Consider the following 9,513-nt stretch of genomic DNA (forward strand, 5'->3'; position numbering starts at 1 on the left):
TTAGTATATTAAGAAGTGCGGTTAGATTACCTCGGGCTTCCTCGATTAAATCTACCTTCAAAAGTTTAAACAAACATTTTTAAAATAAATACGGGCCAGATAGAGCATAGTGTCACATATTACTCGGACCAGGGGCATTTTTCCCAAAATAACATGGACCTTAAGAACATTCAATAAACTTGTGTTTATTTAAATTTTTAGTAGTGTGCCGTATTTTGGCATGTGGGACACCAGAGTGTTGAAAACCCATGATTTGAACAAATTTCCTTTTTCCTGTAAAAGCGATCGATAACAACAAAAATCGGGCATAAAGAAAAAAAATTACCCCACCCCATATCGTACAATCTGAATATATTCCTCCAACTCATATTAAATCATATTTTTGTGCTGTCAAGAATGTTATGTTATGTAACTGAAGGGACTGGGTGTATAATTATAGTAAAACAGCATTGTGGTAGTTGGCATATGATTTGTTAGGTAAATTTTATTAAGTGGGTATTTTTCTGCTGGTAAGAAAATACAGTAATACTGATTCCATCCATAAAACTGTTTTACTTGGCAAAATGTTTGCGAAAAAGGAAATATTGATATATTGGTGATGACTTTTCAACATTATCTTTCATCATTTTACTTTTAATATGCAGGGAAAGATCTAAGCAGGCGCACGCTCTCCCGTTTGACAGCTAAAATGAAAATATGACTGTTTTGATATTTATTTTCGATAGACTATTAATATGATAACCTACGTTTTACCACAAAATACTACTAAATAGTGAATGAACTATTGTAGAATTTCTGGACATTGTGACATTTCATTCTCAAACTAATATATTTAATTAAAATATATTTTTAGAAAGTATGTAATGACCATTTGGAAAGTTTGTTTTATTTTTAGAAAGTTATCGTATTCACAACACATCACAACCAAATAGTTGTGGATTTTCCCAGACAAGTCGCATGACACTGGCGTAACAATTATCTTTGTGACGTATAGCCATTGTTGTTTGTTAACAGGTGATTTAAGCTGGTTTTTATTCTTTCTCAATTTGCTTCCGCCAGTATACACCAACAATGTAACAGATGGCAATTCTTATTCAAATTTCCTGGTGTGATGTCATAGCACATACCATTATGATTTTAGGGGTGATAATACTCATTGTGCAAATGAATATCAGGTACTGTATAACCAATACAATTATGACAGTAACTTTAACAGTGATAGTCACCAGTGTAGTAGTGTAATTTATGATAAAATTGTTATCACACATTGTTTGAGAATATGATACTAATATGATTAGGGCTAATTTTAGAACTTTGTAATGTTTACTTTATGAATATTTGAATACTGCTATCACATTGGGTTCATAATCAAATCCATTTCCACTGGCTTATATTATTTTCATATAAATACAATTTTCGGGTCAACCAATGTACATTTATCCTATAAATCTTATAAAGCAGAAATAACTACCGTATGATCAAATTGTAATACTGTATTGCAAGAAAAAGGTTTGGATTGTATTGTGTATGAAAAGGGAAAAAATGTCTGATATAGGAAAGTTGGAGTCTGATGAATGGCCTATTCAGACAGACAGATTTGTGACAAGGGCAGGCGCAGCAGTCTGATGAATGGCCTATTCAGACAGACAGATTTGTGACAAGGGCAGGCGCAGCAGTCTGATGAATGGCCTATTCAGACAGACAGATTTGTAATGCAGCATACAGTCGTAGGACATGACATAAACCAGAGGGAGCATTTAGAGCAGGGGCCCAGGGCCTAAAAATGACGGAAACACTTCATTTTGACATTGGGAACTTTAAATATTTGTAATGACAAATTGCAATGGAGTCTGTTTTAAAAAATCTCTGGGTCTAAGTATTACACCCATCCCTTCTTCCTAAATATATCACTGTTATAAACAGGATCAATTATTAGTACAATGAATGCACTGGCAATACAGACATTATTATTTTAAATGTATATGAACTGGATATGATATTGTTAATTGAGGGGCGGGCATCATAGAGTAATTATTCATCTCCTTATAGATGGAGAGTTAAACAGGGCAACTTAATGGGGAAAAAGTGAAACAAACAATTATGCTTTTCAAATCTCTTAAGTTCATTTGTGGCCCTAAAGAGGACCGAAAAAAAAAGTTGAAAGTAGAATAGTTTGGTAGTCTTGTGGATGACAGGCCTTTATGGTTTGGTAGTCTTGTGGACGATTGACCGGTATTTGTAGTTTGGTAGTCTTGTGGACGATTGACCGGTATTTGCAGTTTGGTAGTCTTGTGGACGATTGACCGGTATTTGCAGTTTGGTAGTCTTGTTGACGATTGACCGGTATTTGCAGTTTGGTAGTCTTGTGGATAATTGACCAGTATTTGTAGTTTAGTAGTCTTGTGGTCGATTGACCGGTATTTGTAGTTTGGTAGTCTTGTGGATAATTGACCGGTATTTGTAGTTTGGTAGTCTTGTGGATAATTGACCGGTATTTGCAGTTTGGTAGTCTTGTGAACAATTGACCGGTATTTGTAGTTTGGTAGTCTTGTGAACAATTGACCGGTATTTGTAGTTTGGTAGTCTTGTGAACAATTGACCGGTATTTGTAGTTTGGTAGTCTTGTGAATAACTGAGCGGTATTTGTAGTTTGGTAGTCTTGTGGATAATTGACAGGCCTCGGTGGTTCAGTAGTCGTGTTGTTACGATTCTTAGTTTGGTAGTCTTGAGTACAGGAGGCCTTTATGGTTTGGTTGGTAGACTTGTTTTTGGTAAACTGGTTCAGACTCCTGTTGCGTTGAATGTGAATTTTCATTGATACCGGTAGTAATTTGGATTTACATTTTGATTGTCAATTACAGAAGTAATAATTTTATAAATTGGCAATGTACACAAAACTAAAATGTTACATTAAAATTTTTGGCTTCCATGGTAAGTTATAAAAATAATTTATGAATAATTATTACAATACATATCTTGGAATATTTGTACAATCTTTCATAATTTAAAAACATCTTACTAATGTTATCAAAATGCAAGGTATTTTGTGTTTTAGAAACACTATCATACAACAATAATGGGTTACACAAAAAATAACTACAGTCACAATACTGTAAATTCTGTCAAATGAAAACAAATATTAAATATTAGGCTAATTTTGTTGCCTACCCTTGATTTGTTAATAAGGGTCTTTTTCAGTAATACTTTGCATGGTTTTTTTTATACTGTCTGGTGTTATTTTGACTAATTTCAGGCCTGGAACATCCACAGATAAATAATAAAATAACAAATGGTATTAGAAGTAGTCACTATCTATCCACATTGGAAGTACAGTCAAAGAATAAATTAAAAAAAAGAGTTGTTGAAAAGAGTTTCTTGAAGTCTACAGGTTACGGTAACAAAACTGGTTTTACAAAGATTTAAAAATTAAACTATGTTGAAAAAGCAATCTTATCTAAATCTTAACTATCGTAAAAGAACAATGTCTTTAGCACAAAGAATTTGAAAAGTTAGAACTTGAAGCATGAATTATTGCACGTTTAACCCACCCAAGACACTTAATGGAATAACCTTCTCAATCGCATTTCACTAGAGTTTGTCTAGTGTCCGCTCTCCGACTATGGCTAAATTTGATATACCTAGCCTCGACAAAATGTATATTCATTTTGCATGTTCACAAGGTAAAAAGCACCACGTTTATAATATATCAAGTACTGTAAAATTCCACACGAAATTTTCTTATACTTTGCACTTTCGTTTGTTATTCCACAATTTATGCATAAATACTGCAAATAAGTTCTGTGCAAATCTTAGCTTCAAATTCTTCTTTACCTTAAACTATATACAACAACCAGTTGCTGGTTTTATCAAATGTACTGTACAGTATATAAAAATACTACATCTCTTTATACTTGGTCCTATAAAACGTTTTAACTACAAATGTACAATTTTTGGAAGCCAAAAACCAAATTCGTTTACAATATTCATGTTCACCAAAATGGAATGGTTGCAAATATTCAGTCTGAAAACATAATTTGAGTTGTCACGTTGGACCAAGCAAGAAAGTTTATGAAGCAACTTTTAACATTGTTTTCAAATTGTTCTCCATTTGTTTGAAAGACGATGGCGAATGCGGCAGCACATTGAAGCCCTGTATCCAGCCGACAGGTGGCGATGGTAGACAATCTGGCGGCGGTGCCTCGCTAAATTTCGCACCAGCATATGATGGCGATTCACGCAGTTTGCTTTCTTCCGTCTGCTGGAAGCCTGGTTGCGGAGAATATCTTACTTGAAGTGGCGATTGCCTCTTATTGACGTTCATCAAGGGCATCCCATTGGTATAAAAATTAGATTTAACCGGATGGAATGCTGATTTTGGTGAAGATCTCTGCAGTTGTTTGCTTGGATTTGGACTGAATCCATTTGTTCTATTCTGCTGCTTCATCGGTGAACCACAACCTTGTTGGTCTTTGAATCGCTTCGGTGTCTTAGTGTGGCTGCTTCTGCGATATGGAGAAGCTTGTAATTGAGTTGGACCCATGTTTGGACTCATTTCAATTTCGTAAACTAAAGTTGCACTGATGGCCAGCAATCTTCTTGATTGACAAAAACTTGGCCTACTGTAGCCTACACTCGATTATTATGGCTTAATTATTACCTTCGTGACAACTCAAATACGTATGAATACACTGAATATCTTATAATATAACTGTAACAATAAAATTATCTAAAATTTGACAATCAAACCACCAAATTCGGACAAAGACTTGCACAATGCCAGTTGAACAAGCAAGAGGTTTCTTTGAACAGTGTTGATATTTTCGGGAGGGTGTGACCAATCTAAATGACGGTTGAATCCTTCTTTACACATCAAAATGTACTCTTCCACTTGTTCATAGAATTGTCAAAGACTGTCTAAACAGATTAACTGACTTGAAAATCCGGAGTGATATAGTAAATATGGGCAAAGGTGCCTCTGAAAATGATGATATAACCACAACAAGCTCTTCTCTTCTCTCTCTCTCCTTCTGAAATGATCAGAACAAGCGCTTTGTTATCGCAAAATGGTGATAAGGTTTGACCAATCAATGCGTGCTATTTTAATCACGTGACCGTTTCTGACCTTGTTGTGACGCTAACGTTTCTAATTTTATCGGTGACTACTTCTTCGCATGCAGCTAAAGTAAAATGACGTCACGTTAAAGCGTGTCGTCACAGAGTCTCATGCATATGCAAAAGAATGTTTTGTCTCTGCTTCTTGTGCGCTCATCATGATTTTACAAAATGTTTTCAGAGTGATATTATTATTAATGATGGTGCGATCGGTGGTACAGAAAATAATCCGATATTGTTCCTGATAACAAAGAAGCAGATTAAATATAGTTGTTTATTCGACCCATTTGGCTTAGATGCCTAGGCCTAGACAGACTTTCTATGATACCTACTCCAGGCCCGTAGCCAGGGGAAGTTTTTATGGTTCGGGCGAAACCCCCCCCCCCCCCCTTTACAGCGAACCCCCTTAACCAACTGCGAACCCCCATCCCCGACATGCCCAATACCTCACCCTCATCTCCAAAAATCCTCCAAATACGTGCCTCACAGTACAAAAAGTTGTTTGTAAATTGAAAAATTCGTAAACTTGCATGTTCGTGAACCTTCTTCTCTGTATGAGCGTCAACTAGTGATACGTGTCTGTAAATTTCTAAAAGCTGCAAATGAATTGCCGATTTTAACCTGAAAAATAAATGTTTGGTCCCTGCATGTAACATGATATTGACGCGTCTCATAGCGAGCTGGCGCACGAACGATTCGTACAAAGGACACCGCCAGACAACTGCGTACCTATTGTTTAGATCACTGGCAGTCAGGCAGCATGCATAAAGTATATAGCCTTCCGACGTACATCAATATTTATGTGTGACTATGAAGTATAATGTATCATAGAATTATAGTGAATATTAATATTTTACACTATCTATGGTATCAAGTACTGTACTGTAGTTCACATTATGGCATCCGATTATTTTTTTCTAGACCACCAGCCGATACGTACTAAAATGTATCAATATCACCTATTTACATATTTATATTCCTCAACAAATTGCTGTAAATAAATATTATAGATAGAGCTAGCAAATAGCATTTGCCTTCACCCAGTGTGCTTTTTTCGGGGCGGCTCCTAGATATACGTTCACATTGAACTTGAACGCAAAACAAAATACGGAGTAAATGATCAAACAATCGGCGGTTCCGCACAGAGCACGCGCATCTAAAATACGGCAACAAATAGTTATCGTCATTTAAATTATCGACGTGTTTGAGGATGAGGAAAAAAGTACGATCTTTTTGCTCATTGGTTATATAGGTGTATACGAGTGTCTTTTCCGGCCATCTAGGGGTGTCATTTAACCAAATTCGCTTCGCATCAGGCTGGGGGAGGGGGGGGGGGGGGTTGACCCAAATATTTAGTGTCCGAACCCCCCCCCCCCCCCCCCCCCCTTGACAGATCCTGGCTACGGCCTTCCACTCACTAGCGGCTTAACTAAACTAAAATACAGTATACACTGCCCACTATCAGGCCATCCATATCCTCCCCTTCATCGTTACCGCGTGGCATCGTGCAGATGTACACTAACCGGGCATACTAGCTAACTTCCCACCCACCCTAGCTCTCAGGTATGCACTGCGCTGCCACTACAGTAGGAGGCCTAGGCCTAGCCTATTTCGGGTCTCATGTCTTGCAGCATTTGAAAATACGTGACTAATATTGTACATTATTATTATTTTTTATTCGCACTGGAAGTATATAGGCTCTCCTGTCATGTTAAAATTAAAGTGTATTATTTATTATCCACAGCAGTGAAAACAATTAATATTTTTCGATAAATCTCGCGTCGCGTGTGTGAAAAAACTCTCAGCAAGTTTGCTTCATTAATATGCATGAGACTCTGTGACGACCCACTTTAACGTGACGTCATTTTACTTTAGCTGCATGCGAAGAAGTAGTCACCAATTTTATCTTGTTTACAAAATTCCAAATATGGAAACCGATAATTGTGTACGTACTTGTTTTACAAAAAAATGGTATTTTTGTAATTAAAATATCACAATTTCAACTCATTCTTACTTTATTTCATATCCATAGTTCAGAATTTGGAAAAAAAAACTAGGTCTATCGTATGAGTAGATAATGATTGAAAAGTAGTTCCACATTGAATTTCATGCAAAAGGAGTTAAGTGTCATATGACGTCATGATTTATCAAAACATTGGATTGGAAGACTCCATTATGATTGTGGGAAGATTTATTGAGGAAAATAACAATAAGTTTGATTTGATTTGAATTTATTAGGAAAATCATCATAAAAGATACATACAAAGTAATAACATAAATTACTGACATTATAAATAAATACATTTATAAAATATTTTCCAAGATAGCCCAAAAAGCTCATTAGCTTATAAGTTTAGAGGATCATCTTTAAACTTTTTTAAATAAAACTGTTACGTCAAAAAGTCGAGAGGCGTTTTTTGTCTCTTACCGAAAACAAGATTATTTTTTCAGGTAAAAAAATGGTAATGGTATATTGATAGGCCTATATATGACGATCATATCAATTAAAAAAATTAAAAAACATTCTTTTTTTTACGTCTATAACAAAATAACCGTACCACCATATAATGAAGGGTGTGGCTATTTTTTATTGACGAGGTGCAGTGGGTGTGGTGACGTTTATGTCACAATACGCATAACAATGTCGTACCGTTATGTAAAATTAAAGGGTAGGTTGGCTTTTTTTCTCGGGTTAAAAAAAAATCTACGAACATCTCTATACATGATAAAATTACAAAAATACAACAGCATTTTGTCACACATGCTGCACTGTTCACTACGGTACTTTCTGACTTTTTTTCAATTTAATCTACCAAAAGTATTATAATCTACACAGTACACACATCTAAATCACGTTGTATATTCAAATCGAATTAATATAAAAGGCTAAAAAAAAAAATACAATATTTCTATAATAAAATAGAGAGGGCGCCAAACTATGAATCCGCGTACACGGTCCGTTTTTAATATATTGTAATACTACGACACGATTATAAAATATGATTTGCTTTTTGACTTTATTATTGAATTAGTCCCCTGGTCAATCCATAGTCGTTGCCACACTTTACATTTTTTTTTTGTAAAATTAAGCAATGGACAACAATTAAAACATTATGTAATTTCGTTCTCTAAACCAATAAAATGCATTGTTATTGTTATTTTTAAAATAATAGGCCTAATTACAATTTTGAATATGTATTTCATGTAAGTTTCAAATGTAGGCCTATTTCCATGTTTTATATGGACAATAAGATTTCTAAATATAGTTGAAATGATATGGATGGTTCTTGGTCCGCTGGCCGCGCAAGCCTTTAAGGCAGAATTTAAACATTTTTGATTTTCTGGAATACATCTTATTTTATCCCTGCTCCAACAAAGGTGTAGGCGTACCGTATTTATTACTAATAACGGGAACATTTTGATACAATTTCTACGGCCCTTTTGATTTTTTTCATATCTACCTATAAAATCCCCGAATATACTGAGCTGACTGAAACTTGTTTTCTCCATATAATGAACACTGAAATACATTTGAAACTGCCATGAAATACATATTGAAAATTGTAATTATTCGGGAGGCGTTATTTTTAAAGTTGTGATATAATCACATGCATAATTAAATATAAAAAAAGGGCGGTAAACGTTATATTCGAATAATACTATATTATAATATAATTTTATTACAATCATGTAGGCATGCCTAGTTTAATTTCGTGCTCATGATAGATTATTATTACAGATTATGAATAAACCTAAAATCAATATATACCGAAACTAATAAGAAATTAGGTTGGTAATGAATACGATATCTATTTTTCGGTCAAATAATTATAATTATTTATACTGTATGATCACAATGATCCGACTTCCGGGGCCCCTATACTGTTGATCACCTATAAAAGTAATAATAAAATATTATTTTAAACGGAGGCTCGTTTACAACAAAATGTGTTCTTCCACGTGGCCGTATGAAAGAAATTAAAACTACAATATCACAATTTAATATCAAAGACATATCTGCCTTTTCTATCCTTCTATTATTTTAATATGTTATCTTAATATTTGTATACATGATTAGGATGTATAAAAGAACTGTTACAGGACACGATATTATAGAATAGGCCCAAATTGTTTTTTTTGTTGTCAAAATTAACTGTAAGTTAATCTGGAGTTTATAATATGTAATTTTAGAGCCATATAATTAAATATAATTTTAAAGAGTCACATTAATTTGTGTATAGTGCTCAATTATAGACCTATAAATTTAAATAGATTCATATGAAAGGATTCTATTCGATAGAAATAGTTTTAACGGAAGTGACGTCGAAAGTATTGAAAACACAGCGGGATCATCCGTGTCCGGAAGAAGCTTGTATGTGTGAAAGGCGCTGTTTATGCGAA

This window comes from Antedon mediterranea, chromosome 4 (genome assembly GCF_964355755.1).
Source record: "Antedon mediterranea chromosome 4, ecAntMedi1.1, whole genome shotgun sequence".
Classification (NCBI taxonomy): domain Eukaryota; kingdom Metazoa; phylum Echinodermata; class Crinoidea; order Comatulida; family Antedonidae; genus Antedon; species Antedon mediterranea.